The sequence below is a fragment of the Neopelma chrysocephalum genome, unplaced genomic scaffold, assembly GCF_003984885.1.
Source record: "Neopelma chrysocephalum unplaced genomic scaffold, ASM398488v2 Primary Assembly neopelma1_64, whole genome shotgun sequence".
In the NCBI taxonomy this organism is placed as follows: domain Eukaryota; kingdom Metazoa; phylum Chordata; class Aves; order Passeriformes; family Pipridae; genus Neopelma; species Neopelma chrysocephalum.
This window is the reverse complement of record NW_020897721.1, coordinates 509709-534799: the sequence shown is the minus strand read 5'-3', so window position 1 is coordinate 534799 and position 25091 is coordinate 509709. Positions and strand designations below refer to the sequence as shown.

The 25091-nt window shown below is 37.8% G+C and overlaps 4 long non-coding RNA genes across 8 annotated transcripts in view; 2 read left to right on the top strand and 2 right to left on the bottom strand.

Annotated features, from left to right (window-relative positions):
• LOC113967526 overlaps positions 1–7398 on the top strand; it is a 17374-nt gene extending 9976 nt beyond the window's left edge. For both annotated transcript variants that reach the window (XR_003534205.1, XR_003534203.1), the window contains 2 exons: positions 4106–4204; positions 7335–7398. This is a non-coding gene — a long non-coding RNA (uncharacterized LOC113967526). The remainder of the gene's footprint in view (positions 1–4105; positions 4205–7334) is intronic.
• Positions 1583–8632, bottom strand: LOC113967525. The gene is made up of 3 exons (XR_003534202.1): positions 8525–8632; positions 7671–7766; positions 1583–7499 (listed from the first exon to the last, which is right to left on the bottom strand). It is a non-coding gene; the product is annotated as an uncharacterized LOC113967525 (long non-coding RNA).
• LOC113967524 lies at positions 8342–25091 on the top strand. Of its 2 annotated transcripts, XR_003534201.1 has the most exons (4): positions 8343–8405; positions 8536–8724; positions 12047–12169; positions 22786–25091. It is a non-coding gene; the product is annotated as an uncharacterized LOC113967524 (long non-coding RNA). The 2 variants fall into 2 exon arrangements; XR_003534200.1 differs by lacking the exon at positions 8536–8724 and having other exon boundaries at positions 8342–8405.
• Positions 12261–22186, bottom strand: LOC113967522. 3 transcript variants are annotated; one of them, XR_003534199.1, is made up of 3 exons: positions 19761–22186; positions 13917–15264; positions 12261–13838 (listed from the first exon to the last, which is right to left on the bottom strand). It is a non-coding gene; the product is annotated as an uncharacterized LOC113967522 (long non-coding RNA). The 3 variants fall into 3 exon arrangements; XR_003534198.1 differs by having other exon boundaries at positions 12261–14956; positions 15140–15264; XR_003534197.1 differs by having other exon boundaries at positions 12261–15264.

Below are 25091 nucleotides of genomic sequence, written 5' to 3'. Positions count from 1 at the left end.
CAGAGGTTTCCCAGAGGTCTAGGCTTTGGATCTTTGCAGTATAATTTGAGAAGGTAATAAAGAAGTTGGAAACTTTTGGATTTTCAGCCCTACTGTTTTCTTGGATTACTTAATGTCCAGAACACATCTGCAACATCCTCTGCCTATAGCAGGGAAGGCAGATTACTTTGCTGTTTGCCCAGAACCTTTTCTCCCTTGTCTGTTAAAAACCACAAGCCCTCCCACAACCTTTAGACTTCCATGGCCACCACAAACTTAATCACTAACATTTTAAATTTTCATTTTTACTTCAAAGACAGCAAAATTCCCTGATGTGAAGACACACACACCTCTCCCACCTGTGTCACACACAGTGTCAGTATTTCCTAGGTTGCCACATATCAAGATGTATCAGAAGCACAATTACAGCCATTTTTTATCATCCAGTCATGTCAGTCATGGAGAATAATAGCAAATATTATGGCAGGTGAAATTCTGCCCACATTTTGGCTCCTACTAAGAAGTTTTTCCCAATTCATGTAGTGGATAATAAATACCAGCAGATCCTAAATGGTCAAATATGACCATGATAAAGCAATGGAGTAGAACTCTAACCTAAGTGTTGGGTCTGGCTTTCCTGAGATGTTTTAAAATATTTTCAAAACTAAAAATGCTTTTTTGTGTAGCAAGTGAAGCTCCATGCTGTTCTTTTTGAGAATACAGAAAAACCTGATCAAAGTACAATCAGATAAAACATCTGATTTATTTTCTCTTCTTACTGTTCTGCAGAAAGACAGAATTAAAAAATCCATATCTGACATGTGAACAAACTGTACCATATCCAAAATATTTCATTTTGGAAAGATACATAAAAAAGGAGAACAAGTTATCATCCTGTAGGGAACCTGTCTGTTTGATAAAATATTTAGAAACATCTCACTTGGCTGCCTGAAATAAAATTAAATGGGGCATACTGAATTCATGTCAAAAATTTATTTCAGAAGAAGAGATAAGGAAATGAGCACTAGAGCTGAGATAAAAGTTTGCTTTTCAAAAAGACAAACATAATTTTAGAAGATCAAAGTGTCTTTAAGGCCATAAAATGAAAGAAAACCTGGTTATTAACACATTCATTTGCTTCTAGATGCTGTTATACAAATATATTTCTGGGAATCCAGTGCCTAAAAAGTAATTTGTGAATAAGTCAATACTTATTTTTCTACACTGATACATAGGCAAAGCTCGAGCTGTTTATGAGGGGAGGAACACAGTCTCATGCATAGTATTCAAAAGTGCTCCGAGTTACAGAAAGACTCATCATTCAGCCTGATTAGTTTACAGGAACTGAAGCAAACAACATTCTGTGTTTTCTTACATATTTTATGACTATTTTCATATAAGCAAAAATCAGCCTTTGTCCTTTTTGAGGAAACGACATTTTAGAGCAAGGAGAGAATTACAGAGTCTTCTTTCATTTAACTCTTCTGACAGCTTTGCTTCACTCAGTCACTTGTGAATATTTCTGAGTTTTATTTGATATATTAACTTTTCCTATGAGATTTGCTGTCACTGAATGTGATATTCAAGGTCAACACTGCGAATGTGATTGTAAATGAAAGCCTTTATTTTGGCTGAATTAAAAACCTCGAGTGTTTTCTGTCCCTAAACAAACATGGGAAATCTCTTATGCATATTCAGGGGAAAAAATTTTCCTTCTTTTCCCAAAATTTGCTCTTACTTTGTTTGCAATTTTCCTTTTTTTCCATAAAACTTTATTCTCTTGATTAAAGTTGCTGATGTATCTAAATTAACAAGTCCTATTATTATATTCATCAATGGAGCAAATTTGAGCTCACCTCTGAAACCCAAAGCAAAGCTCTGCCACACCACATTTTCATCTGCTTTCCAGAAAGGCAGGGATTATCCTGTAGCACTGAAGGCTCTGCTTTCATGGTAGGAAGGAATTCTGGATTTTACACTGTTTGCTGGCTATGCACAACAGAAGAATAGACAATACCATCTGAGCTTGGGACAATTAACAGGATGTCTTTAGAATATTTTTATTACGTTAATCTTTTCTTTTGCTTGAGCCAGCATTCCCCTTGAGAGGAAGAGAAATGATGCTGAGACAACTTACTATTGCAAATTAATTGTATGGTCCATTTCCCAAGCATTTAATTTGGCCACAGCAACCTGTTCAACTCAAATGAGTTGTCAGAAAGTGACATAAAAGAGAGGCCAAGTTCTTTAGAGGTGGCCAGTAATTTTAAAGGATGAAGGGAAATGGCTGGCACTATTGCTTTTATCCAAGTAAAGCCTCTTCTAAACAGGGTAAGGGAAAATCAAGTGATTTGGCCCCACCAAAATTCATGCTACTTGAGACTTTTTGAAATGTTGATTGAAGGTGAACTACGGACTGGAACAGAAGACTGAGGAAAGACTTCATATGGCAAAAGCATATGAAATATGTAGAAAAAAGTGTAACATTTCTTACTTCTCATAACAGATAAGTCTGAAATTTGCAATATAAATTTGGGATAGGAATTGAGATAGATGCATCTGCTCAAACCTACAAGCAAGGCAGCTCTCCCTACCTGCACAAGTACAGGTATGTCTGTTGTGAAGAGGCCAGTACATCAGACCTCTTGCTTCCAAGTCAACAAGGTCTGAATTTGATCTTTTACAGCATGGCTCGTTTATTCTTTTTTAGTTCTGGCATTCTAGAAAATATTTCCTTGTGTGCGTCCACTCTTGGTATGTGGACCTCTGTGATCCAGCAATCCTGGATCCTTAACCCTTAACCCAGCCTGCTGCCTCAGTGCTTCTCTCACAGCTGTATGGATTTTAGCTTTTCAAAGTCCAGTTTGATTCATTCTCTCAACACAGGAACTTATCTTCAGGACAAGTATTTTTGGAACCAGAAAGGTATAATTTTATAGTTAAAGACATCACATTTTTCTGGGAAAACATAAAGGCAATTGGTAATGGATTAGACAGAATTTGACATTTGATCAGACTCTCGAGGACTCTCTCCCTGAGTAGATTCTTTTCCACTAGGAATGTTTATTGTTCAGGAAGCAACACTTAAAATTTTCTCTGCCATGAAAGAATTCTGAAGAACCTTATAGAAGGTGGTGTATGACCTTAAAGAAGACCTCCATCAGCCTGGTTAGTAATCATAATGATGTATCCTTCTTCCATGAAGCAGGCAGGAGTAACCAAATACTTCTGATAGGGAATTACTCTTTGAGATTAGGACACAGACATTTTAGTTATAGGGAGTAGAAGACTAATAAACATGAATACAAATTTGAAATGGATGAAATACTTGTTCTGGTGCATTTTCAAGATAATTAGTTCCCATTTTGTTTGCATGTCCTAGAGATGACTTATTTTCCGATAATTACTTTTCATGATTTTAGATTTCACAGAAGTATGATTCACAGAAGTGCAGGGACTCCTTTTACTAAAATGACCTTGAAGAACAGATCTGTTTCATTCTGTGCTTAATCTCTTCCTTTCCCAACTCCTCTTACCACTTTCAAGAAGCCAGAACCATCAGCTACGTTCCCTCTGCAGGCTCCAGGCTCCTGCCAGCTCAACTGCCCTGCAGATGGTGGCCAGAAGCAAAGCTCTTTGCAGGGTTTGGGCACCAGCTTGTTCTAAATGTTACTCAAAAATCCTAATCTGAGTCTTGGTACCAGATATCCATTCATTTATTAACAACAAACACAGCAGACAACTAATGCTGCACTTTTTCTGTTATTCAAACCTGCTGCTAACAATGAAGAAGATGATGTCATTCCCTGGATGTGACAAAGGACTAATATTATATGCAGTAAAAACAATGAGTCAACAGTTTCTATGCCCTTGAGGTCAAAGCATTCAGCAGTTTTGAAAGTAGACTGTTCTTTTTTTGCGCACAGAGCTTGTAGTTGTATATTAATACAAAACGTGTGAAATCAAGACATTGATTTAAAATGACAATTAAAAAAATTTTGTTTAGTTTCAAAGAGAATGTTTCAAACTAAAAGCCCAATTGAACTACCTTATAACATAAAGTAATTGATAATTTTTTTCCCCAGATATGTTAAATATAACATTGCAAAACACTTCTCTTTTTTAGGTCAAAACCATATTATCTATGTTAAGTTATAATTTGTATGATCCTGAGAGGCACTCTGCAGTTCCCAGTAACAGGAGTATGAACTATGAGTATTAATGCGTAAGTAAATAATATGAAATTTTCTGGAGATATTTTGTAATGGCCTGAAAGATAAGAAAGACCTTTAACATGAAAATGTGTTTTGACAGATAACTGAAAGCAAGCTGTGTAACAATCAAAGTTTCCCAGATTTTCTGGAATACATGATTGACCAAATCCTGGCCACCTTTAACCACAGCTGCATCTAGCTCAGGGTAGTGCACGAAGTGTTGTGTTCATGCAGATCCTTCCTTCAGCAACTCTGCAACCATTATGAGCATTATTATCCTCCTCATACAGGCAGTGAATCCAAAGCACAGAGAAGTGACAGCTCAAGATCATTTAAAAGTCAGGAGATTTTGGAAAAGAACCCAGATTTCTCAATTCCTGTCCAGCACTCTGCCCACTGGGCTCCATTGCCTCACTGAGCATCTGCCTGATACAGCTCCTTTTCCAAACAAGACAAAATTTAACAACTTTGAGGAGTTTTCAGTTCACCATATTGTTGTCTATAATAGTTTTATTTTCTGAAAAAATAGACTTGCCTAAATAGATCGAGTTCAAGTGCAAGGGAATCCCAGGCCAGATGCAGTCTCCATTCCTGTCGTCCTTCAAATTTAGAGACAGGAGAGCAAACTGGATTATATCTAGATGGGCTTCTATGCAGGAAGAACTATCATTTTGCCTGCATTGACGCTATCTGTCTGTGTTTTGGATTAAAATAAGCCTTAGTATGGAATAAATAATATTCATCATCCTGACAATTAACTGAAATGAAATCTTAGACTCTGAATCCCAAGGAATTTCTTCTGGCACGCTGACAAAGTGCTGGACAAAGTCTTCTCAGTTTATGCTGATCACTTTAGTGTGTCACCTAAAATAACTGCAGTGGGTTCAGGCATAGCTTGTGCAGAAGATCCCAGGCCCAAGTGATTACTTACCCCAAATGTGGAGAGCACATCTGGCAGCCTGGCTTGGCAGCATCCTGACAACTTTATTGAAGAAGTAAACGCAAGAGGCATGGCTCAGGCTGATCTGTTAACTCTCATGTCTTCTGATGCTTCAGAAACTCTTACCTTTTAGACATTTAAACCAAATATTTAAGACCTAAAGACATCCCAGGTGTTTTTGGGGTTCTGTCATATGGCTCAAGTGAGACCAGGAAGCTCCTGAGTTCCCCAGCAGCCACAAGGACTCCAGGACTCCACGTGGCTCCTCACAAGTAACAGAACTCAGTGCATTTAGTGATGAGGACTTGTTAGAGCATTTCAATTGCAACATAGACATTTCCACCAAAAATTATTCATAAACTCAAACAAAATCAGACAGATTTGAGACAAGGCAAAATAAAGAGACTAAAGTAACTTACAGAATTTTCTCTGGATATCTCAAGCTAATTACAAATCCTACGGTGTGCAGAGCCTGGTATTTTCATTTCCACAGACCTGATTTCGATGTCATGTGAGGGAGTGATGAAATACATTTCCCATGTGAAAAAGACAGACATTAGTCTCCTTTTCAAGCTGTGAGATATTTTTGCAGGCAACAAGTCTTACTGTCTAATGAAAGTAAACACCAGAATGTACTGCAGGAAGATTCGCACATGCTGCAGCCATGTAGGTGTGCTGTTCAACTCCAGTCACTCACACAAACACAAATATATTTAATTATATTAAAGTTATTACTGGTTTATGTAATATGTAGATTTATGAACTACAAACAAAAATAGAGGCTCATATCCTAGTGTATTCCAAGAAGGCATCTTCACCTGACCTTTGTTTTTAAAGCCCTAATCCCAGCAATCAACTGTGAAAACTTTCTTAACATTAAGTACTCTTAGTACGATTGAAGCTGTTTCTTTGTTAAACAGGATAACAGAAGTTTAAACTAAGGACAGAGATTCTTATTCAGGAAAATAGTAAAGATCATAATTAAAATTAAACATGTCTTAATATTGTCTTGTAAATCAAAGCTTACCTAAGCAGGTGACGCTTCCAAAAGAATATTATAATGAGGCTGCCAGAATGCAAAGGCATGTTACGAGGCATCAGCAACATTATTATTTAAAATTTTTGTGCATATGAGGTCTGACAAAACTATACTTTTGTTCAATGTTAGACTGTCAGCACAAAAATATCAGATCAGTAGCATTTATAAATTTATAAAGACAAATGTATTCTTTATGTTAAATAACATAGATAGAAAACAATAAAAAGTTTTTCATGAAATCATGAAGCAAGTCATTGGGCTTTGGGCTATTTTGTGTATGTGTTAATCACATCCCCATTAGAACTGTCAGTAGGTCAGTCCTTTATTATATGTTGCAGTGTCTGTTTAGAACCTCATTCATAACTATCATTTCGACAAACCAATTTATCCAGTATAGCATCGTATTATTGATCTGCAACAGTATTACGAGCACGGATATAGATTTAGCTATGGTCCGGGCCAAGGTCGGAGCCAATCTGTTCCTGAATTGCAAGACTGGGTTGGGAATGTTGGATGGAGGATATCCTAATGTTAGACAAGCAGCTAAATGGGTATGGTGAGTGGGTTTTCTTACTAAGCTGAAGAAATAGGGCAAGATTTTAGTTGGGATAATTTATTTTCTTGCAGGAAAATCTGCCCTATCAGTTAGATGGAATTATTAGCCACTCACAGCATTCTTCACAGCTAGAATGGTATTACTCATTCTCCTTAACAGAAACCTAGCACTGTGGTTTCGGTGACACATTGAAAACTTATTTTGATCTTTCTTGTGCTTTCATATGGCAACGTATTGTCTCCTTCTTGATCTCGGAATAATGTCCATACTGAAAAAAATAAAATTAAAGTGAATAAAAGTTGATGTGGATTTCTTTGTAAATGGTGGTTATGGGCTTCCCACAATGAATCGGGTTTTTCTCCTGAAAGTCTTCTATGTACTAGTTAGGAAATTGTCTATATTATTGCAAACGCTGTATTACGTATGAGAATAAAATATTGCCCTTTAAACAGGAGTGGATGTTATCACTTCAAATGTGCTTATATGTGTTTCCTGTGCTTAGATATAGCCCAGCAATAACAATACCACAATTACCAGAATGTATAATCTATAATGTGGCCCTGTGTAAATCAACACACAGCTGAAGGCGTCGCACACATCCTGCAGGATACCACTGCCACTCTGAATTGTTTCCGGTTAACGCTGTGCATCTGCAGGATGATTTCTGAGCCCTGCTCAGGCTGACTCCGAACTTACAATACTGGAAGTTACCTCCTTCTAGTAAGATCTAGGTATAGACACAGAGCTGAAATATGTTTTGTTCATGATTGCCTAAATGGGAAATCAGAAAACCAGATTTAGAGGAAAAACAGTTTGGCTATTTTAAAAATATTTACAGGATTTCCAGAAAGGGTGCAAAAATCATTATAAATATTATAAATATTGCAAGGGAAAGTGTTTTGGATCTCAATTCAGTTGTTAAATTACTAAAATAATGCATACCTGGGGTTTACATAAAGTGGAGACTTAAATGTATGATCTCAGATGCTCTGTCATTCCCTTCAGAATAGAGCATAATTTCTTCTCTATGTAAAATATCTGAAAAAATAAACATTTTTGAAAGCAATTTTACAAAGTCAAACTAAAAATGAAGTCCAAACTAAACCAGAAGTATGTCATTTTCATTGCAAGACACATTGCAGCCATACATTCAGAACAATCTTACAGGAATACTCTGACAAAGGCTCTGTTGTGATTCAGTTAGTCCAAACTAACTGGATAGACTCAGAAATTAAATCTAGTTGGCCTGTTCAGTGACTTTATATTTTTAGTTAGTTCTCAGATTCTGACTTTTCCAAACAGATCTTAAAAGCAATACAAAGTTTTAAAATACTGTAAAGCATTTTAATATAAAATTTAGAGATCTGTTCCTTAAAAAAAAAAAAAAGAAGTGTCTTGTGTTATTTGACAGCTTTTAGAACTGGATAAATAAGAACTGGACTCTAACTCTCATTCTGCATTATAACTGGGGGACAAACCATCTTTCCTGAGTATATATAATTTCCACTGAGTCTCTTACAACCCACCAGAATTTTAGTATGTTTTAAAATAATAATATAGCAATATGGAGAAATATATTATGCAAACACTGTTATTCTTCTTGTTCTGATACTGGTCTACCATACCAAAGAGAGATTCTAGCTGGAAGAAACAATCAGTGCAGTGCTTGTCTGAAAGGTATTTCGAATTATCCCTTTTTCTTCCTGCTTTTGGTACAAAATAATGTGATGAATAAACAACTTAATTTATCCATTGGAGAAGCTCACAGAGGGTATATCTTGTATAAACACGCATACCTGTATTGCAGAGGTCACTGAGGGGAGCAGGGCAGGTGTGCAAGAAGCAACCATGGCCTTGTGGCCAAGGGTAGCTGAAGAACTAACACACACAGTCAGGGAGAAATGACCAAGGCCTTCTGCACTTCAGCTCTTCTGGGACATACAGGCCCGCTATAAAACAGTGCAGTCATTCACACCCATTCAAACAAATTTTTCCTGTAAGTTTTATTGCCTTTTCTGTATTGGGTGGTACATCTGACATCTTACATTCCCTGTTATTGCCTTTTACTTTTTCTAGTCTGATCTTGTGTTGAAAGATGCTCATAAACTTGATCACTTGTGCTAAACACAGTTTGGGATGGCTGCCTTTTTAACTATGATTGAAGGAAAAATACTACTGAATTTACCTGTATACATTAATCCAGATGCTCTCACAGCAGGGCCCTCTGTTAGCACTTCATACCCCTTTGGAATTAAGTCAACTGTACATTATTATAAGACAAGGAGCTTGGCTATCCCTTGCTGTAGAAAAACTTGGAAAATTAGGGTCTGATGTGCCACAGCCACACCAGGGTAAGTGCATGGAAGCTGAAGTTGCAGATGAACTATTCTGCTTGTCAGGATTTGGCCTGACTCCTGGGGTATTGCTGAAGTGATCTACATATATATAGGACACATCCATGGAGCACAGCATGGATAACCCTGCCTGAACACACACAGCTCTTCATCAGTCTGTCTGCTTAACCCTGAGCTGTCTTTTCCTTTTTGTACATGATCTGGGATGGACACAGGTCTGTGAGTGCTGCTCCCACTCAGCAGGCAGACCCATCTCTGCTCAACAAGGGGTTTAAAATAAAAACTTGCAAACCTGTGACACTATGCTTATGAAATAATTATTAATTCTTTAAAGGTGCAGATACTTTAGTTAGTTGCAAAAAGCAGGTAGAATTAGCAAATTATATTTGCCTTATTTATTGCTAACTTCTTAGCTGTGGCACCACCTTGTGGACGTTACTACACGGAGTGAGAACTTAAAAAATGGCAACGAAAACAACTAAAACAGGCATTGTGGAAAAACAACTAGAGTCACACATGATTTGCTAAAGCAGAGTAAAATAACAAAGTAAATTATTTCTAAAAATCCACTTAGGAGATAAAATGTATAATAAATACTGTCATCAGGGTACTCAGTTGTCTTTGCAGCTTTTACCAACTCTTCTGCACATCAGCCAAGGAAAGGGGCAGCCTTCAAAACTAATTTTGTTCCTTCTCAGAACCCCAGTTCTGTTGTTGCTGTATAAGCAGACATGACTTTTGCAACTATCCCAAGCAACGAGATCTGCAAAGTCAGAACCATAATACTGAACACATGGAGAAAACCTTGGGTCCTGCTCCATAAATGTAAACTCAGCAGTGAGATTGGTGTCCAAGCTAAGCCAAAAGAAAAATAATCTCTGACAAAGACAAACTGGTGGGTCTTTCAAATGCTCACTGAAACACAAACCAAACAAAAATAAATTTAAATTCCAGTCTGTTGGTCATTAGATTCCCAGAACCTTTCACAGTTGAGGTAACAGGGTGTTCCTGTTATGAACACTCCATCTGCTGTACATCTAAAAAGATGAAACAGCTTATGCTACTAAGTTTTTTTCCCTTGGGATATTCATACAGTAAATATTACAGTTATTTTACTTTTTGTACTCAGTAATAACCTACTATAAGTGCACTGTTGGGAAAAAATACAGGGCTTTCAAACTCTTAGTGATTATTCTTATAGATTGGCTGTTGTTTTCAATTTAATTTAATTATTTATTTCTGAAAAAACAAGGCATTGGCTACTCCTTATTCACACTGAGTGCAGAGATTCTCTTTCTCCTTAGGCACCATCAATGTAATTCTATTCCCCATTGCAATCAGATGCATAGTGCAGACTTATTAATGGCCTCGGATGTTTCTGGATGGAAGTTTTCATCCAGAAAATTGCAGGAGCAGTTACTGTAAACATGGGGTGAGTGACACAGAAGAGACTGAACCAAGCTTATTCTTATATTGAATTCCATTTATAAAAGTATCTTATTTCTTATTTTTTTGAGCATATGTAAATGTTATTTTTGTGCCCATCACATTCTGCTGATTTGCTTTTAGGAAAGAAGCTAATAAGCTGTGAGGCAAAAATAGCTTTATATCTCCATAATGGTATTTTCTCCAGAGACTTGGAACTCCCTTGAATATTTTAATTATCTCTTTCCTAAAAGTCAACAAAGTAGTATGGCACTATATTAAAATAATTTTCTTTGGGTTTCTGCAAGAACTGATTTCTTGCTGAATTAGCATATCAACCGGAAAACCAATTTCCACAGCATCAGTGACCTTATGTCACTTTATGTATTACAGAAGCGAGAGAAGCGGTTTCAGAGGGCTGCAACAGTTTAAAATTATTCCCTATAAACCCACTTATTGAACTGACACGTGCAGGAGGCAAACCCCTGAAATTATGTTGCTAATCTACGTGGTTTAGAGGCAGATTTCTGCATTTTCAAATGTTGCACCCACTGACACAGAACTGTGGTGGGTATTAGTAGAAAATGGGATGGAACAGGCAGAAATTTGGTCAGGCTGGAGAAAATCCTGTGAGGGAGAGAACGAGTGAGAAAGCAGCCAGAACCCCCAGGGTAAGACCATGGGGTACACAGCCCTTGTGTGGGGGAACAAAGGGGGCTCCTACCACAGGGAAAAGTAGAGAAAGGGACCAAACCTTACGTGAAAGTTTCAGGAAGTCCTTTAACAAGAGGAGAATTTTGAGGTGACATTCAGAAAGTCTGAAAAAGGGATGGATAAACCCGGCCTCCTCGAGCCCAAATGCAGAACCAATCTGGTCTACAGAAAAACAAAGTGCCCAAGTCTCTAGCTATCAAAAGACAAGGTAATAATATTATGTTATTTAATACTTTTTTTTCAGGGAATGAAAGTCGCATAAGCTTCTATGCTTATTAGACATTAGATTTAATTTCCCTGAGAAATGGGTGACTTGGAGCTAAGCCAGGCTTTGATAGATGAAATAGGTTATACATTTATAAAAGGAAAACAGAACAAGTAGGAACTGCTGCTGGAGGTGCCAATTTAAAGTAATACTGTCTCCACCAAACCCCTAGTCACACGAAGAGACTATAGAGGAGCCTGAATCAGAGGAGATATGCTGTAAAAGCATTAAGTCAGGGAAAAGTGGTGGCAGAAGACAGCAACTTATGATTAAGTGTATTTGACCTTCATGTGTTATTTTTGTCTGAAGTCTTAATTTTGTGGTTTTGGGATGGGCTCATCCATAGCAAAATTTGACATCTCATAATTATCAGAGGTGCTATTTATCCATTTATGTCTTGGTCTGTCAGTCTCAAAGTGACTCCATGTATTGATAAAGAAACAGGTTATTTACTTATTGTTTCACTTGCTGAAGTGCAAACCCAAAATCAAATCAAATGCTTTATTATCTCTTTGTCTCCTAATTCCTTGTGCAACATTTCTCATTTTCTTGTTTTCCAGTGTGCTTTCCTTTTTATTCTTAGAGGCAACATGAAAGACAAAGAGTTTTCAAAAGAAGGAGGATCTGGGAATTCTCAATACTGCAAGTCAGTTTGTTGGCATTTTCATGACGAAAACCCACAGGTGAATCTTCTTACATTATCTTTGCCTTTCCACATAAATCTTGTTGTTTTAAAACTATGAAGGCCTTTTTTGAATTTAATCTTTGTTCTTATTCTGAAGGTGCTGTAAGAATAGTTACAAACTAAGTGCCATAGAATATGCAATGCAATACATATTTTGATTTTACCTTGCTCAAATTATGATATTCTCAACTCCTTGAGACATAGTATGAGCTTATTACTGAATATGTCAAAATACATTTTAATTTATTAATATCAGTACTAGTAAGGAAAGAAATTGTGGAGCAAATCAACAAATAAATTCTGCACCATAAAGCTCCAAATATTAATTTCTAGAGTAAAGTATGTGATAAGATTTTACAGAGCAAGATTAAACTAAAATATGTGTGCTCAGATAGAGAGAGGTTGTTACCATCTGCAGTCCAGCTGAAGTGAGAGAACATTATGGGTATTCAGTGTCATTAAGACCCAAGTCATGTCTATATTTGTATTTTTAAGTGGAATATCACTCTGATGAGACATTCAAAATATTTAGCAGCTCTCATTATGCCTTTTCTGGGCCTCAGCCATCTGGATGGATTTCTAGGGTCACAGCCTTTGCTCTCTTTAGGATTCCTACATAGTTGAGTTCCAGCTAAAATGCTGAAAAGACATAACCAAACTGCTTCAAATATTCACAGTCTGGAAGCACCTCTGGAGATCATCCAGTCCAAACCAGTCCAACACAAAGCAGAATCACCCAGAGCAGGCTGCTCAGGAGCGCGCCCAGTTGGGTTTTGAGTATTTTCAAGAACATCAACTTCAAAACCCCTTAAGGCAGCCACATGACAGGTGCTCCTCTTAATCATCTTCATGGCCCTTTCCTGCTCTCACTCCAGTATGTCCATGTCCTTCTTCTTGTGAGGAGCCCAGAGCTGGGCACAGCACTTCCACTGAAGTCTCACCAGTGCTGAGTAAAGGAGAATAATCACCTCCTTTGATCTCCTGGCAATACTTTTCCTAAAGCAGTCCTGGATGCTGTGGGCCCTCTTTTTCAAGACATATATGTTTACAGATGTAACAGAATTTTAAGGACATGACAAGTTTTATATTTCCAGGGTCTGCTATCTATCAGGGCAATACAAACTATATTACTCTGCTAATACATGCTTTATGTCAGTATCAAGGATTGTATTTATGTTCTCATTACATGCTTTTCTTAAAAAACTGGCCCATTAAAACCAGTTGTTTGGGATGACTACATAGTGCCTTGTAAAAACATCTGTGCACAGATTGCTAAAGGTAACACTGAAAACTAAGTGCAGATCAGGGCATCTTTGTAGGAATGAAGGCATCCTGGAAAACTGCAATTCTAAAGAATAGGAATTCTCAATTTCATCATGTTGTTAGTGTTACGATCTAAAGATACCAGATTAATTACTATTATGTTTAACTCACAGATAACCTTTTGTAGCAGTAACATCCAGCTCATAAACTTCCACAGTTTCCAAAGGTGCTCCACACTACATCAGAAGCCAAAAATCCAGTTTCTCCCTAATGTATTCCTGAGAACCTTCCACTTCCTCTGCAGCTGCCACAGTGTAACTGTGGACAATCCACTTATGTATTGACGATACACAAATTTTCTGTGGAGAAAAGTCCATAGATTTTCCAGTGGGTCCTCAGGCAGCCTAAAGAAATGAGACTTCTATTAGATTTGTTGTTTGTCTTGGCAAGGAAGAGAGCAACCTTGTTCTTGAAAAATCTACATTTAGCTCCCCATCTATAAACAATTTTCATCAGTTCTTCCATCTGCAGTATAAGTCTTTGTTTGGCAAACAATTGCAGTGTTTCTTGTTATACATGTCAAATTGTTTCTGTTCTGCATGAGCTATGATGACTTAAAGACGAAAGTTTCATGTGGTGGAAGGAGTTTGTTCCCTCTGAATCCAGCAGTACCTTTATTGCCCTGGTTGGCCCATTATTTCTTTGCATTCCTCATAGTCTGTGGCTGCAGAAAACAGGAACAATTAGGTGAAGCAAAACTCCTCGCCATTAGTGACATACCAGTACACGAGCCAATACACAGTCTAGCTAACGTCCTTTTACCTTCTGGAACAGTTTAAAGCAGGATGCAAAATATTCTTCCAAAAATATACAAAGTCATTTCCATCCATTTTCCTATAAAGCTATGCCAAAACCCTGGGAAAGCCTTTTGACTCCAGCCTACATGCTCAAAAGAAAACTTAGGAGACTGGCAAAAACCCACAATATAATTAGGACAATGCTGGGACTCAGATTAACATTATGAAAAGCAAACACCTTTCATACCACTCCCAGTTCTCACATATCCGTGCTGAAGTGACATTAAAATTCAGATGCAAGTAAGCAGAGTAGCTCTTCCCAAAACAACACTAGATTGGCCCAGGTGGCCACAACCTGCACGATTTTTCATAGACTGACTTTCAAACTGCCTCATAGCTGCCTCTTGGTCTCAGAGATGTTGAATATCTTTCTCAGCTTTTTCCAATGCAGACCAGATGTTCTATTGTGATAATTCTCTCATGGGCCTTTTCCATTTTGACTCTCCATCAGCTAGGGATCCAAAGAGACATTACTTGAAAAACAGGAACCATAAAAGAGCCAGGAACTTATAAATTAAAACATAAACATTAATTTGTTTTCCAAAATACAGATGTCTTTTGTCAGTTCAAGCCTTGATCTCTCCACCAGTTAAAGGCAGCAGTTGTTCTGTGGAGGCATGTACTGGAAATTAGCCAACGGGCATTAACTTTTGGTTCTGATTGAACTGAGGAAAATTTGAAACAGAAACACAGAATTAAAAGTTGTGATAGTAATTATTGTCTGATAACATTTTTAAATGCTCATGACGTTAATACCAGAAAAAGTGTCTTACCATAAGGAACTGTAAATTACTGAAGTTTTTGGACAAGGCTCTTTGATGATGGCAGGGGCCTTTCCTTCTCCTCACCTCACTGACCTGTTAAGGCTCAAGGTCCAGGATCCATCCCTGGGGAAGTGGATCCTATGCTGGTGACCAATGCAATGGGATTACAGCAATGTGGCACCACCACAGCTCCAGAGGAAGGGACTGGGCTGGAAGAGGAAGGGGCAGACACTGACACAGCTTTAAAAGAACACTTCCATACATTACAAACACAAGTGCTCAAGGTTCAACTGCATATATTTTGTAATTACATAACACATCAAGCCTTGTTTTCAAAAGGCCACTGAAAATTCATCTTTTTTAATGCTAAATCACTTGATATATCAGTATTATTACTATATCTTTTAACATTTTTATATCAATAAAAATTTAATATGAGAATATTTAAAATAGCAGAAAGGCTAGAGGCAACAAAAGAAAACACCTTAAAAATGTGCATAATAAGGAGATAAGGATGAAAAGTTCCTTTCTTTTTTTAACATGACCTACTTGTGCACTAATTTTTTATCTTTAAAAAGTAGCAATTCACAAGTCACACCTCTTCATTCCCTTTCAAATCAGTTTTATACACCTACACAATTCTTCTGACAGTGGATTACTGCAGGTGTACACTTAAATTTGGAGTTTCCAGTCCTGTTGTATTTTCTTGATAAAATCTATTAGTACAAGAGATTCATATTACTCTGCAACTTTCAGCAATTAACCTCTCTCTTTATGATACACTGCAACTGAATATTTTATCCTACATATTAGCTGTACAACAGATTACTCTTCATGATGTAATCAGTCTCCTCTTCATATAGGCATATACAAACAACTATAATTTCTAATACAATCCACTATAAAAAGTATCACTGAATGTTTGCCCTTGTCTTATACTCCTCCAGAGACTTCTGCTTTTACCAACACTGGCTTTTTCTAGAGCCTTCTGCTCAGTATAAGGCAATTGTTTGTCCTTTATACCAAGGCTTGTCCTGTCTCTGTACTACAAGGAACTCACTTGGTGGAGCAGGGATTCTGAGCAATCATTATTCCCTCACTGGAATAAATCCTTGCTTTCCACCACCATTTTATTACAAGCTTTACATATTCATTTTCTTTTCCCAGGCTACAGCTTCTCCTCTAGATTTCACACCATACTAATATCTGTCTGTACTCCTACTGCTGAATTGTTTGTGCTTCATTATTTAAGTGCAGGGAATTCTAAGTAGCTGTTCCCACTTCATATGCTCTTCCCTTGAGGGGTGAACTACCCTCTGCTGTTCCCTGTCTCTCAAGGAAGAAACAACTTCCATGGAAAGGAGACGCAAAACTTCTTTCATGGCTTCACACCAAGAAAGATTTTGATTTTGACTGCACATGCTGGTCCCAGCAGAATTTGCTCTGAGGTAAAATTTAGTCCTCTATATTGCAGAAGTTCTAATATTCTCTTCCCTAAGGAGCAGACTGAGATAAAAGCTGGGAATATGCATTTTTCTCAAAGGTTTTGCCCTAGCTCACACAATTCCTCAAAGATGCCCTTCACCAAAAATGTAGAATTCTATTCCAAAAGAGGCTTTGGATTGCTAAGAGAAACAAAAGGAGTCAGTCAGGAACTCCTCAGCATCCACAGACGTTTCTGTAAATTTTTAATACTATGTTGGTAATAAGCATTCATAATTTTATCTGTTAATTTATTAGGAGCAGTGACTAACAGTGACTAAGTAGTGACTTTTTTTGATCTATATATGTTAAAAAAGAGTTGTGTTTATAAAATTCCCAGACTACTGAAGGATGAAAATCTAAGTATTTTGATTCAATATGAAGTAAACAGTTATTTTAAACTTGAAGTCTAACGTGGCAGATGTGCATTCACTTCTACAGATAATTTTAAGTAATAAAATTCAAACTATTATTGGTAAGAATTAGGAAATTATTTCCTGCCTTTGTCATGTCCAGATCACAAACTTTTGTCTCTTTTTTGATCCCCATGCTTAGTCAGACATCCACTTGTAGGAATAGCAACCTCTGTTCTCCTCCCAACAAAGGGCTGGTACAGCACCCTATTCACACACCCTAATCCTTTTTATTCTCCTCATCCCTTCAGAGTAAGCCACTCCAACCAGCATTCCCTGGGTACATTGCCTTCACAGAAGAAGTGGTTGCATTTTCAGCTGGAGGTGTTTCAGCAGGGAGGCACTTCTCCCAACCCTTCCCTAGATGTCGCCACAATTTCTGGCTACTTCGTTACAGCCCTAATTACTAAATGGAAAACTATCATATAGGTTCCTGTTTTCTTCATATAGAAGAAACAGAAAACTGTATCTTCAGAACGACAAAAAGATGTTTAATGTCATACTGAAACTTGAAAACAGCTTTTAACACAGCCTTGTTTTCACACTCTTTTTACCTCCCTAACACTCTGCCTACCAAGTACGTTGGCTCATTGAGTCTGGAGCTGCTTGACCTTTTCCGTTACTTTGTGCTGGAACAAACTATCTCCTCAAGGATATTTCCAAGGTTTCCAGATTCAGCTTTCATTCATGCTTTGCTATTTTTTCTCTCTCCACAATTTTTTTCAAAGAATGCCTTTCTGCCTTTATATGATTTTGCTACCCAAAGACTCATTTATGCTACACAAATACTATAGGACACAATTCTGTGAGTTCAAGGCAGGATTCAGGCTTGTTAGTGTTTTAGCTGAATCATACTGAGTTCGGGGGACAATATCCTTGTTTCCATCCCTATTTTTCACCTCTCTGTAATTCACTGTTTTGTTCCTGTGGAAATAGCCTTCAAAAAGCATATGCTGATTTCTACTTGTGAGTGAACTTTCCATATTGTCCAGAAATATGAAGACTCTCCAGTTTATTACAAAGACCACCAAAATATCTTCAGATTTCCTAAGTATTTCAAATCTGTTGTGCTGAAGTAGTCATTGGTTGGTTGTCCACAAGATGGGGCTTCTACAACAGAGATCTTTGCATCCAAATTTAAGATTCGGATGTGAAAGCTATGAATGGCATCGCAGTTGACAAGAGCATATTTTCAAATTTTGGCACAGGAATGGTCCTCACAAAAGGAACTGCACTCCTCATTTATTGTGTAAAAACGATAATCCCTCAGGAAATCAAAACAGCAGCAAGTGATTTTATCTTGTCCTTAACCCTTGCACTGTGCTGGTGTACAGTTTATAAGTCACAGGCAATATGCACATTACAATCAGCCCGTGTCTGGCACAGATTCTGTGTGGTCATCTACACCTACACGTGGTTTTGTGGAACTGTACACAGACCAAAACACCAAATGAGTATGTGGCTTTGAGATGTTTTCTAAGTCAATATATAGCCTAACAGTTGAATTTCTAAAACAGTGTGCAAGTCCTCTGTTAAGATGATAACACTCCCAAATGAAAGTTAAAGTAGCTCCACAGAGTGTGTAATTTCTATAAACTTCCTATAAACTGAAAGAGGGAACAGTTTGCTAACTGTTAACTAACTGTAGGCATGCACTTCAAAATAAATTAAAAGAAAAATATTCTTAGACACAAAAATTTTGAAACATTAAAAAATAGCAATAGACTTACATTACCTTCAGCTGTCTTGTTTCACTGTGTGGGAAGTGTTTGTTTAAACAGTATGTGATTTGTTCTTCTAAAAAAAAAAAAAAGGTCTCTTTCCTCTTTTGTCATGTAAGTAAACAATCAAGATTTTAATGTCTTATAGGAATCTCCCAACCAAAACCAGGACAGACTAAGAGATTGTACAATTACCTTCTTGTATTCCTTCTCATAGTACTAGAGACATCAGGTAGACCTAATTTATGATCATTCCTGTTTTCTGCATGATGTAGTTGTTTTCTAGAATTTTTTGCAGGAAAGACAGTATTCCATCAAACCACAGAAGTGTTTGGGCATGCAAAAGCAAACACTGGTACAAATTTCCAGCCTGTCCCTCCCAGAGGAGGCTGTACCCACACAGACTAATGAAAAAATAAAACTGAATGTTAAGAAGAAGAAACATTTCTGGCCAGACGGTAAAGCTGATTTCCCAGAGGCAGTCATTCACAATCACCTAATACTTTTAGTACAAAATCTTCAATGGTTCCTTCTCACATTCCTTCTGTTCAGTCTCCAGTAACTTGTCTGCTGCAATTCAGCTGGCTAAGCTGTCACAGACCAGACTTTCAACAGGAATGCAAAACAGCACCCTTCAGAATAATCATCTGGAGAAGCATAAAATAAGAAAATCTGAGTAGGCAGGAATTACACAGAGAAGGATAGGGAGTGACAGGCTCTCCAAACTGCAGTCAATGATGTATTATGAAAAAGGAAGGACACCAAGTTTGATAAATGGCCTTTTTGCACACACTAAATAATACTCTCTTTACTCAACGCTGAGGTTTTAACTGGAGTACTCTGTCCAGCTTGGGATGCCACACTTACCGGAAAAGTGGACCAAAGAAAGAGTCTGCAGGACAGTGAAACATATGGGAGATTTACAAATCATGATCCATAAGGAAAGACTGAAACAAAGCACCATAACAGTCTTCAGGGATCTAAAATTTCTGTAACAATGCCAACAGGACACATAATGAAGAGTTTGACTTGTAGCAAGCTTACAAATGAAGAGAAAATGTGAAACTGGAAGGGATTAGAACACAGTACCTGTAGCCGTCATTCAGTATCCAAACAGTTTCAACGGTTTTCTGTCAAGGAATGATGAAGATGTAGATGATCTTGGACTGGACAGAGTTGTCTGCGAGAGGGTCACACTCCATAGGTTCTCATGAATCCTTCCATGCATCACTTGATCACTCTGTTATTGCAGAAGACCTATAGCAGCTACCTACAGGTACAAAACAAAGATTTTAGGCTACAGGAAAAATGGTGAAAATCAGAGAAACAGGAAGACTTAGAAGAGGTGAACAAGAGGTGTTTTAAGTTGTGCAGCAGAATATATATTCAACTTGGACAAAGGATAAATTCTCCAATTCTGTTTCAAAGAGATACAAGAATTTTGGGTACTACCTTACTGTTGCAGCAACGTGAAGGCCTTGTGAGGAATAAAAAGTCTCCAAGATAAATGTCAAATTCGGATGAAACAAGATCATGTACAACTTCATACCCCTCAGCAGTTGAGGTAATTCTGGCTTTTAGACCTGCTACTTCAAATGTCTATCTTTTCCCACACCTTGGGCAGAATATCCCTGAAGCTGCAGTGACAGTACCTGATGACTAACAACTCTGGCTAGAGCTCGCTCCTTGCAGGTTCAGGAAGTACTTACACGTAGCAAAAAGTGAAGAAAGACCAACACTTCAAATAAAATTTAAAAATAAATTAAAATTTAAAAGATTAGTTAAACCACAGACTTCTGTGTATTGACTATCAACACTTGTTGAGTGCCAGCCCAGTATTCCAGTCCCAAAGCTTGTCAGGAGGACATGTCAGCAAGTCACACGCTGGCTCAAACACAACAGTTATCCTGCAGAGCCTGTGATTTCTTAATATTCTGCTATTGGAAATGTCACCATCCATTCCACTTTCCTGATTTTTTACCTAATTTTTTCTTACTGGCATTTTCTAAGGGCATAGGAAAGAGTGAGAATCAAAACAACACAGCAATAAAGCATCTGTTGTAAATCACCTGAGAGAAACAAAACACTGTAAACCAGCCAGGAACTTTATGGGTTATCTCCATATAATCTACTGCAACTAAAACCATTCCTGAGACATGTGACCTAATCGACCTTTCAAAGCCTTCAGTAAACGAGATTCCCAGATAATCATTTTCAGTGCCAAACTACTTTTGCAGGTTGAAATAATTTCCTAATGTCTACCTTAAATCTCCTACTCCAATTTCATCACCTCTTGCCCTAGACCCACTGAACATAAAGAAAAACTTTTTCCTTCTCTCTGCAGAGAAACATTTTACATTTTGGAAGATCATTACTGTTTTTCCCAACACTTTCATTTTCTTTAAACTAAACAACCCCAATTCTTTCAGCCTTTCCTCTTAGATCATGTTTTATAGGTCTCTGATCATTCTTGAAGTTGAGACTGTGGTAACACACGGTACACAGAGAAAAAGGAAAATGAACTCCTACACAAAATTCACCAGGAAGCCGGGTGACAGAGGGTTTGTTTGAAGAGGTTACTTTTTTATGATGACTGTTTGCTTTGTTGTTTGGGTTTTTTTAGTGCCAAAATACATGTCCTTTTTCTTCTTTGTGACATACAGTGTAGGTGCCTCAGTGCACAGAATAGCAAGGCATTATACTCCTTGCTGAAAAAAAACATGCTGGATCTGGGGAAAAGAGTTATTATGGAAGGCAAGTTATTTTTGCCAATAATGGAAAACTTATCCTTACCAAGATAGTATCTTCAGGATAAATTAATTTAAGTGGTACTTGTGATACCAGGATAATTTAAGCAGAAGCTTAAGTAATTTTTAGAAACATGAGCAAAATCCTGCATCACAACATGCATTTCAGGGAAATATATTAGTTCCATAATTGCTTTCTAGAGCTGCATTCATTCTCCCTCAGAAAACAATATACAGTTGTAATATATACTGAGAAATGGTTCTATGGTTCAGCTAAAATAAACAAAACTAAAAACAATCTGATGTATTTTAGAAGATGCTATGTTCTTTATAATAAGATAAATTAATTCCGTCATTCCCATAATCAGATTCACATATATAATAGAAGAATGTAATTTAATTCCATTCTTCAGAGGTATACAAAGTCTTTTTTTTTCCAGAAGAAGGTTTTAAAATAGTACTGTGTCCCACTAACATTACCCGAGCAAACAGCACTACCTCTGAACCTCTGGGTACCATGGCATGGAGAGATCACTCAGAAGTTAACTGGGCTTCTGTATATGAATTGGGAAAACAATCTTATCCAGAAGAAAGATAAGACATAATAAGAGATGATAAGTGCCAGGAAAATAAGCTTGATGGAAAAAAAGGAAGTGAAAAAACTTTTCCATGCTGAGGACAGAAAAGGTCTTTCAAAAACTTTTACTGAGCATGACACATTAAATATATCCAAAATGTTGTCCAACAATAACATGACCATGGATCATGTAAAATGATGTCATTAAAGGGTCTTTTATCTATAAATGAGGCAATTTATGATGTCAATTTTGCAGAGAAACTATTGAGGTTTTACATTCTCAGTGGATTTTAGATTTTTAACTAAAAAAGAAATGGATTTCTTAGTAAGATAGTTCCTCATCTCTGGCTATCTCATAGAAGCCTTAGGAAAACAGCATTATGTAACTTGTCTCTCCTCATATCAAAAACCTACAAAATAAAACAAACTTTGCCTGCATACTTTAAAAACATTCTTCTTGAATTTCCATTTTGTTTTGAAAAATAGATTTCACTTAGAAGACGCTGGCTGCCAAAAAGTGGTTACAACTGACCTATGCATAACATTGTCATATCAAGATGTACCAGAACATGAACTCTGTACACTAGCAAATTTCAGACTATCCCCATTTCTACTCTGACAACAGATTACAGCCAACTGTTTAAATGTTTACAGGTGAGAAAAAGTTTCATTGACTTAGGTTGCCAGGTTGATGTTGGTTTGACACAAATTTTTGTATTTGCCTTCATCTTTTCTACGTGTAGTATCTACGCAGCCCTTCACCACTACAGGAATCTTTCCTCCTCTATAGGATCATATTAAGGCTCTAGAAAACCCAGTTTGATAACTACTTGTTCCCCAAACTAAGGAGAGGAAGTAAAAACCAGAGAGAACTGAAGTAATCAGTTAAACTGTCCCATGGTTCCGCTAGAACAAAGAAACTGTGCTCATAAATCACATCCTCTGATAAAAAAAAAAGAGACCGTACAGACTACTTGTGAGCTTCCAAATCTGTATGGAACAAGGACCTCCTGCAGCATGGACAGCTCCTAAACCAGGATCTGTTTTGGTTTGGCCTATACTCTGTTTGGTCCACAGTCACCTCTACTACTCTGCACATGCAAGGATCTGTATCTGTTTCCACAAAAGCAGATCCTTCTAAACAGCCTCTGTGCTTACCAACATTACCTACAAAGAGCAGGTACAGTGAAGTCTGCCAGGTCTGTTCAATCTCCTTCAACTTAGGAATGGTGAAAACATCTCATGTGTTCTCTGGACAAAAGACTCCCATCAACTGCTTATTGAGCAATAAGGACAGGTGACCTCTACCTTGACAAGCTCTTCAGTTGCTTTCTTGTTCCCAGCCTGCAAAAGAGGGTATCAGAAGGAGTAGGCTCACAGCCACACCATAGCATATGCAGGGATATTTAAAAACAACATTTGTGAACACAAGAATGTTTCCATTATCTGGACCACTGTACAACTTTTGAGCTGGTGATGCAAAGCCATTATTAACAACCTACCTGAAATAACAGGAGTGAACAGCCTAGAAAACCAGTGGCTTCAACCATCCCTACTTCCAAGAATCCAGGTATGACTGATAGTAGCTCCTTTTCATTTAGAGCTCTCACAGGTGCAGTCTGTTGTATTGCAAAGACAAATGTGAACTGCTGCTTCCTCTTTGGTCTCTGTGAGTCCACCATAAAAAGAAGATCTCTTCTGGCACTTAATAATTCTGCATTTTTTAAATGTGCCCAGATTTCAAGTGAGCACCTTGTACCTACCAATGGGAAAGTTTTAACTGGGTTTAGCAGTTATTCCTTTTGGAGATCTGCCTCAAGGTAAATAAATGCAACGTCTATACCATGGGACCCGGAGCATATCCCATCTATGTCCTGACTGTGTATCAGGATGAGACCAGGGACCCATGTTTGCACTCTGGTTTCCAAAGAAAGGAAATCTCAGCATGTCAGCCAGCAGAGAGGCACCATATGCTCCCACACGACCTCCTCAGATCAGGACTCCAAGCCACAGTGTGGCACATGCCTGTGGTCTACACTGAGCTACACCAATGACACAGGCCAAAGCCTCACAGAGAGAACAAAATATGAAATGTCATCTGAAATAAAGAAGTCTTTCTAGTTGCCCATAATCTCATTCCCAATGTTGCCACTGCACAACTGAAAATACCAACTGAAAATAGCACTGGAGTTTCACCACCAGGTTCTCACAGCAAACAGTTCTGACATTGCCTTAACCTTGAAACCAGGACTGGGTGAGGCTGAATCCTCTCCAACAACTGCTTGCCCAATTCTGTTAAACCAAGCCAGCAGACTCATAGGATAAACACGCAAATGAGCAAGTCATGTAAAACAGTCATTATTTACAGCAACGCACCATTGCAAAGGCTCTTTATCTTGAGCAACACTCACAATTCCTGCACCATTTTCAGTTTCAGTTTCCTAGAAAAGCCTGAAACTGTGTTTGAACACCATAAATGGCAGCAATGACAGATTTTGCACTGTGGTCGTTTAGCTAATCCATTGATAAGCAGCAAAACAAAACTCCCTAAACAGGGAGAACTTATATGGATAATCAGCAAAAAGTCTGTTCCCAGACTGACATCCACCAGCAAAGATTGTGGAGCCAAACTCGTCACTGTGAGTAGGTACTCTGACCCAGACAGCAGGTCTGGTGCAAAGCAGGGCCGACCTGTATCAGCAGAGAACTTGCTGATAAGAAGCAGCCACGCTGTACGGCTTTACAGACAGAACTTTCCAGCTGGTCTGCACCAAATTTGCTTCACTTTAAAAAATACTTCAGTTTAAAAAATGGATTTTAAAATGTTTTCCATGGCGTGGATCTGAAAGCCAAAGAGGGATTTTGAAGAACCATCACAGACGATAAAGCTGGAAAGAACATTTATAGGACCATCCTGTAAGGCAGTGCCATTTCCCTCTGTATGGGTCAGGGCTGGCACACCAACAGTGACATAGGGGCATTCGCTTTCCTGAAATGTGCATTTATCTGTACTTACCTATACTTATGTGCAAGTGTGAATACGTTTTTTCAGAAAGAAAAGGAGCTAAATACATGGTTTATATTAGTATCTGCTAA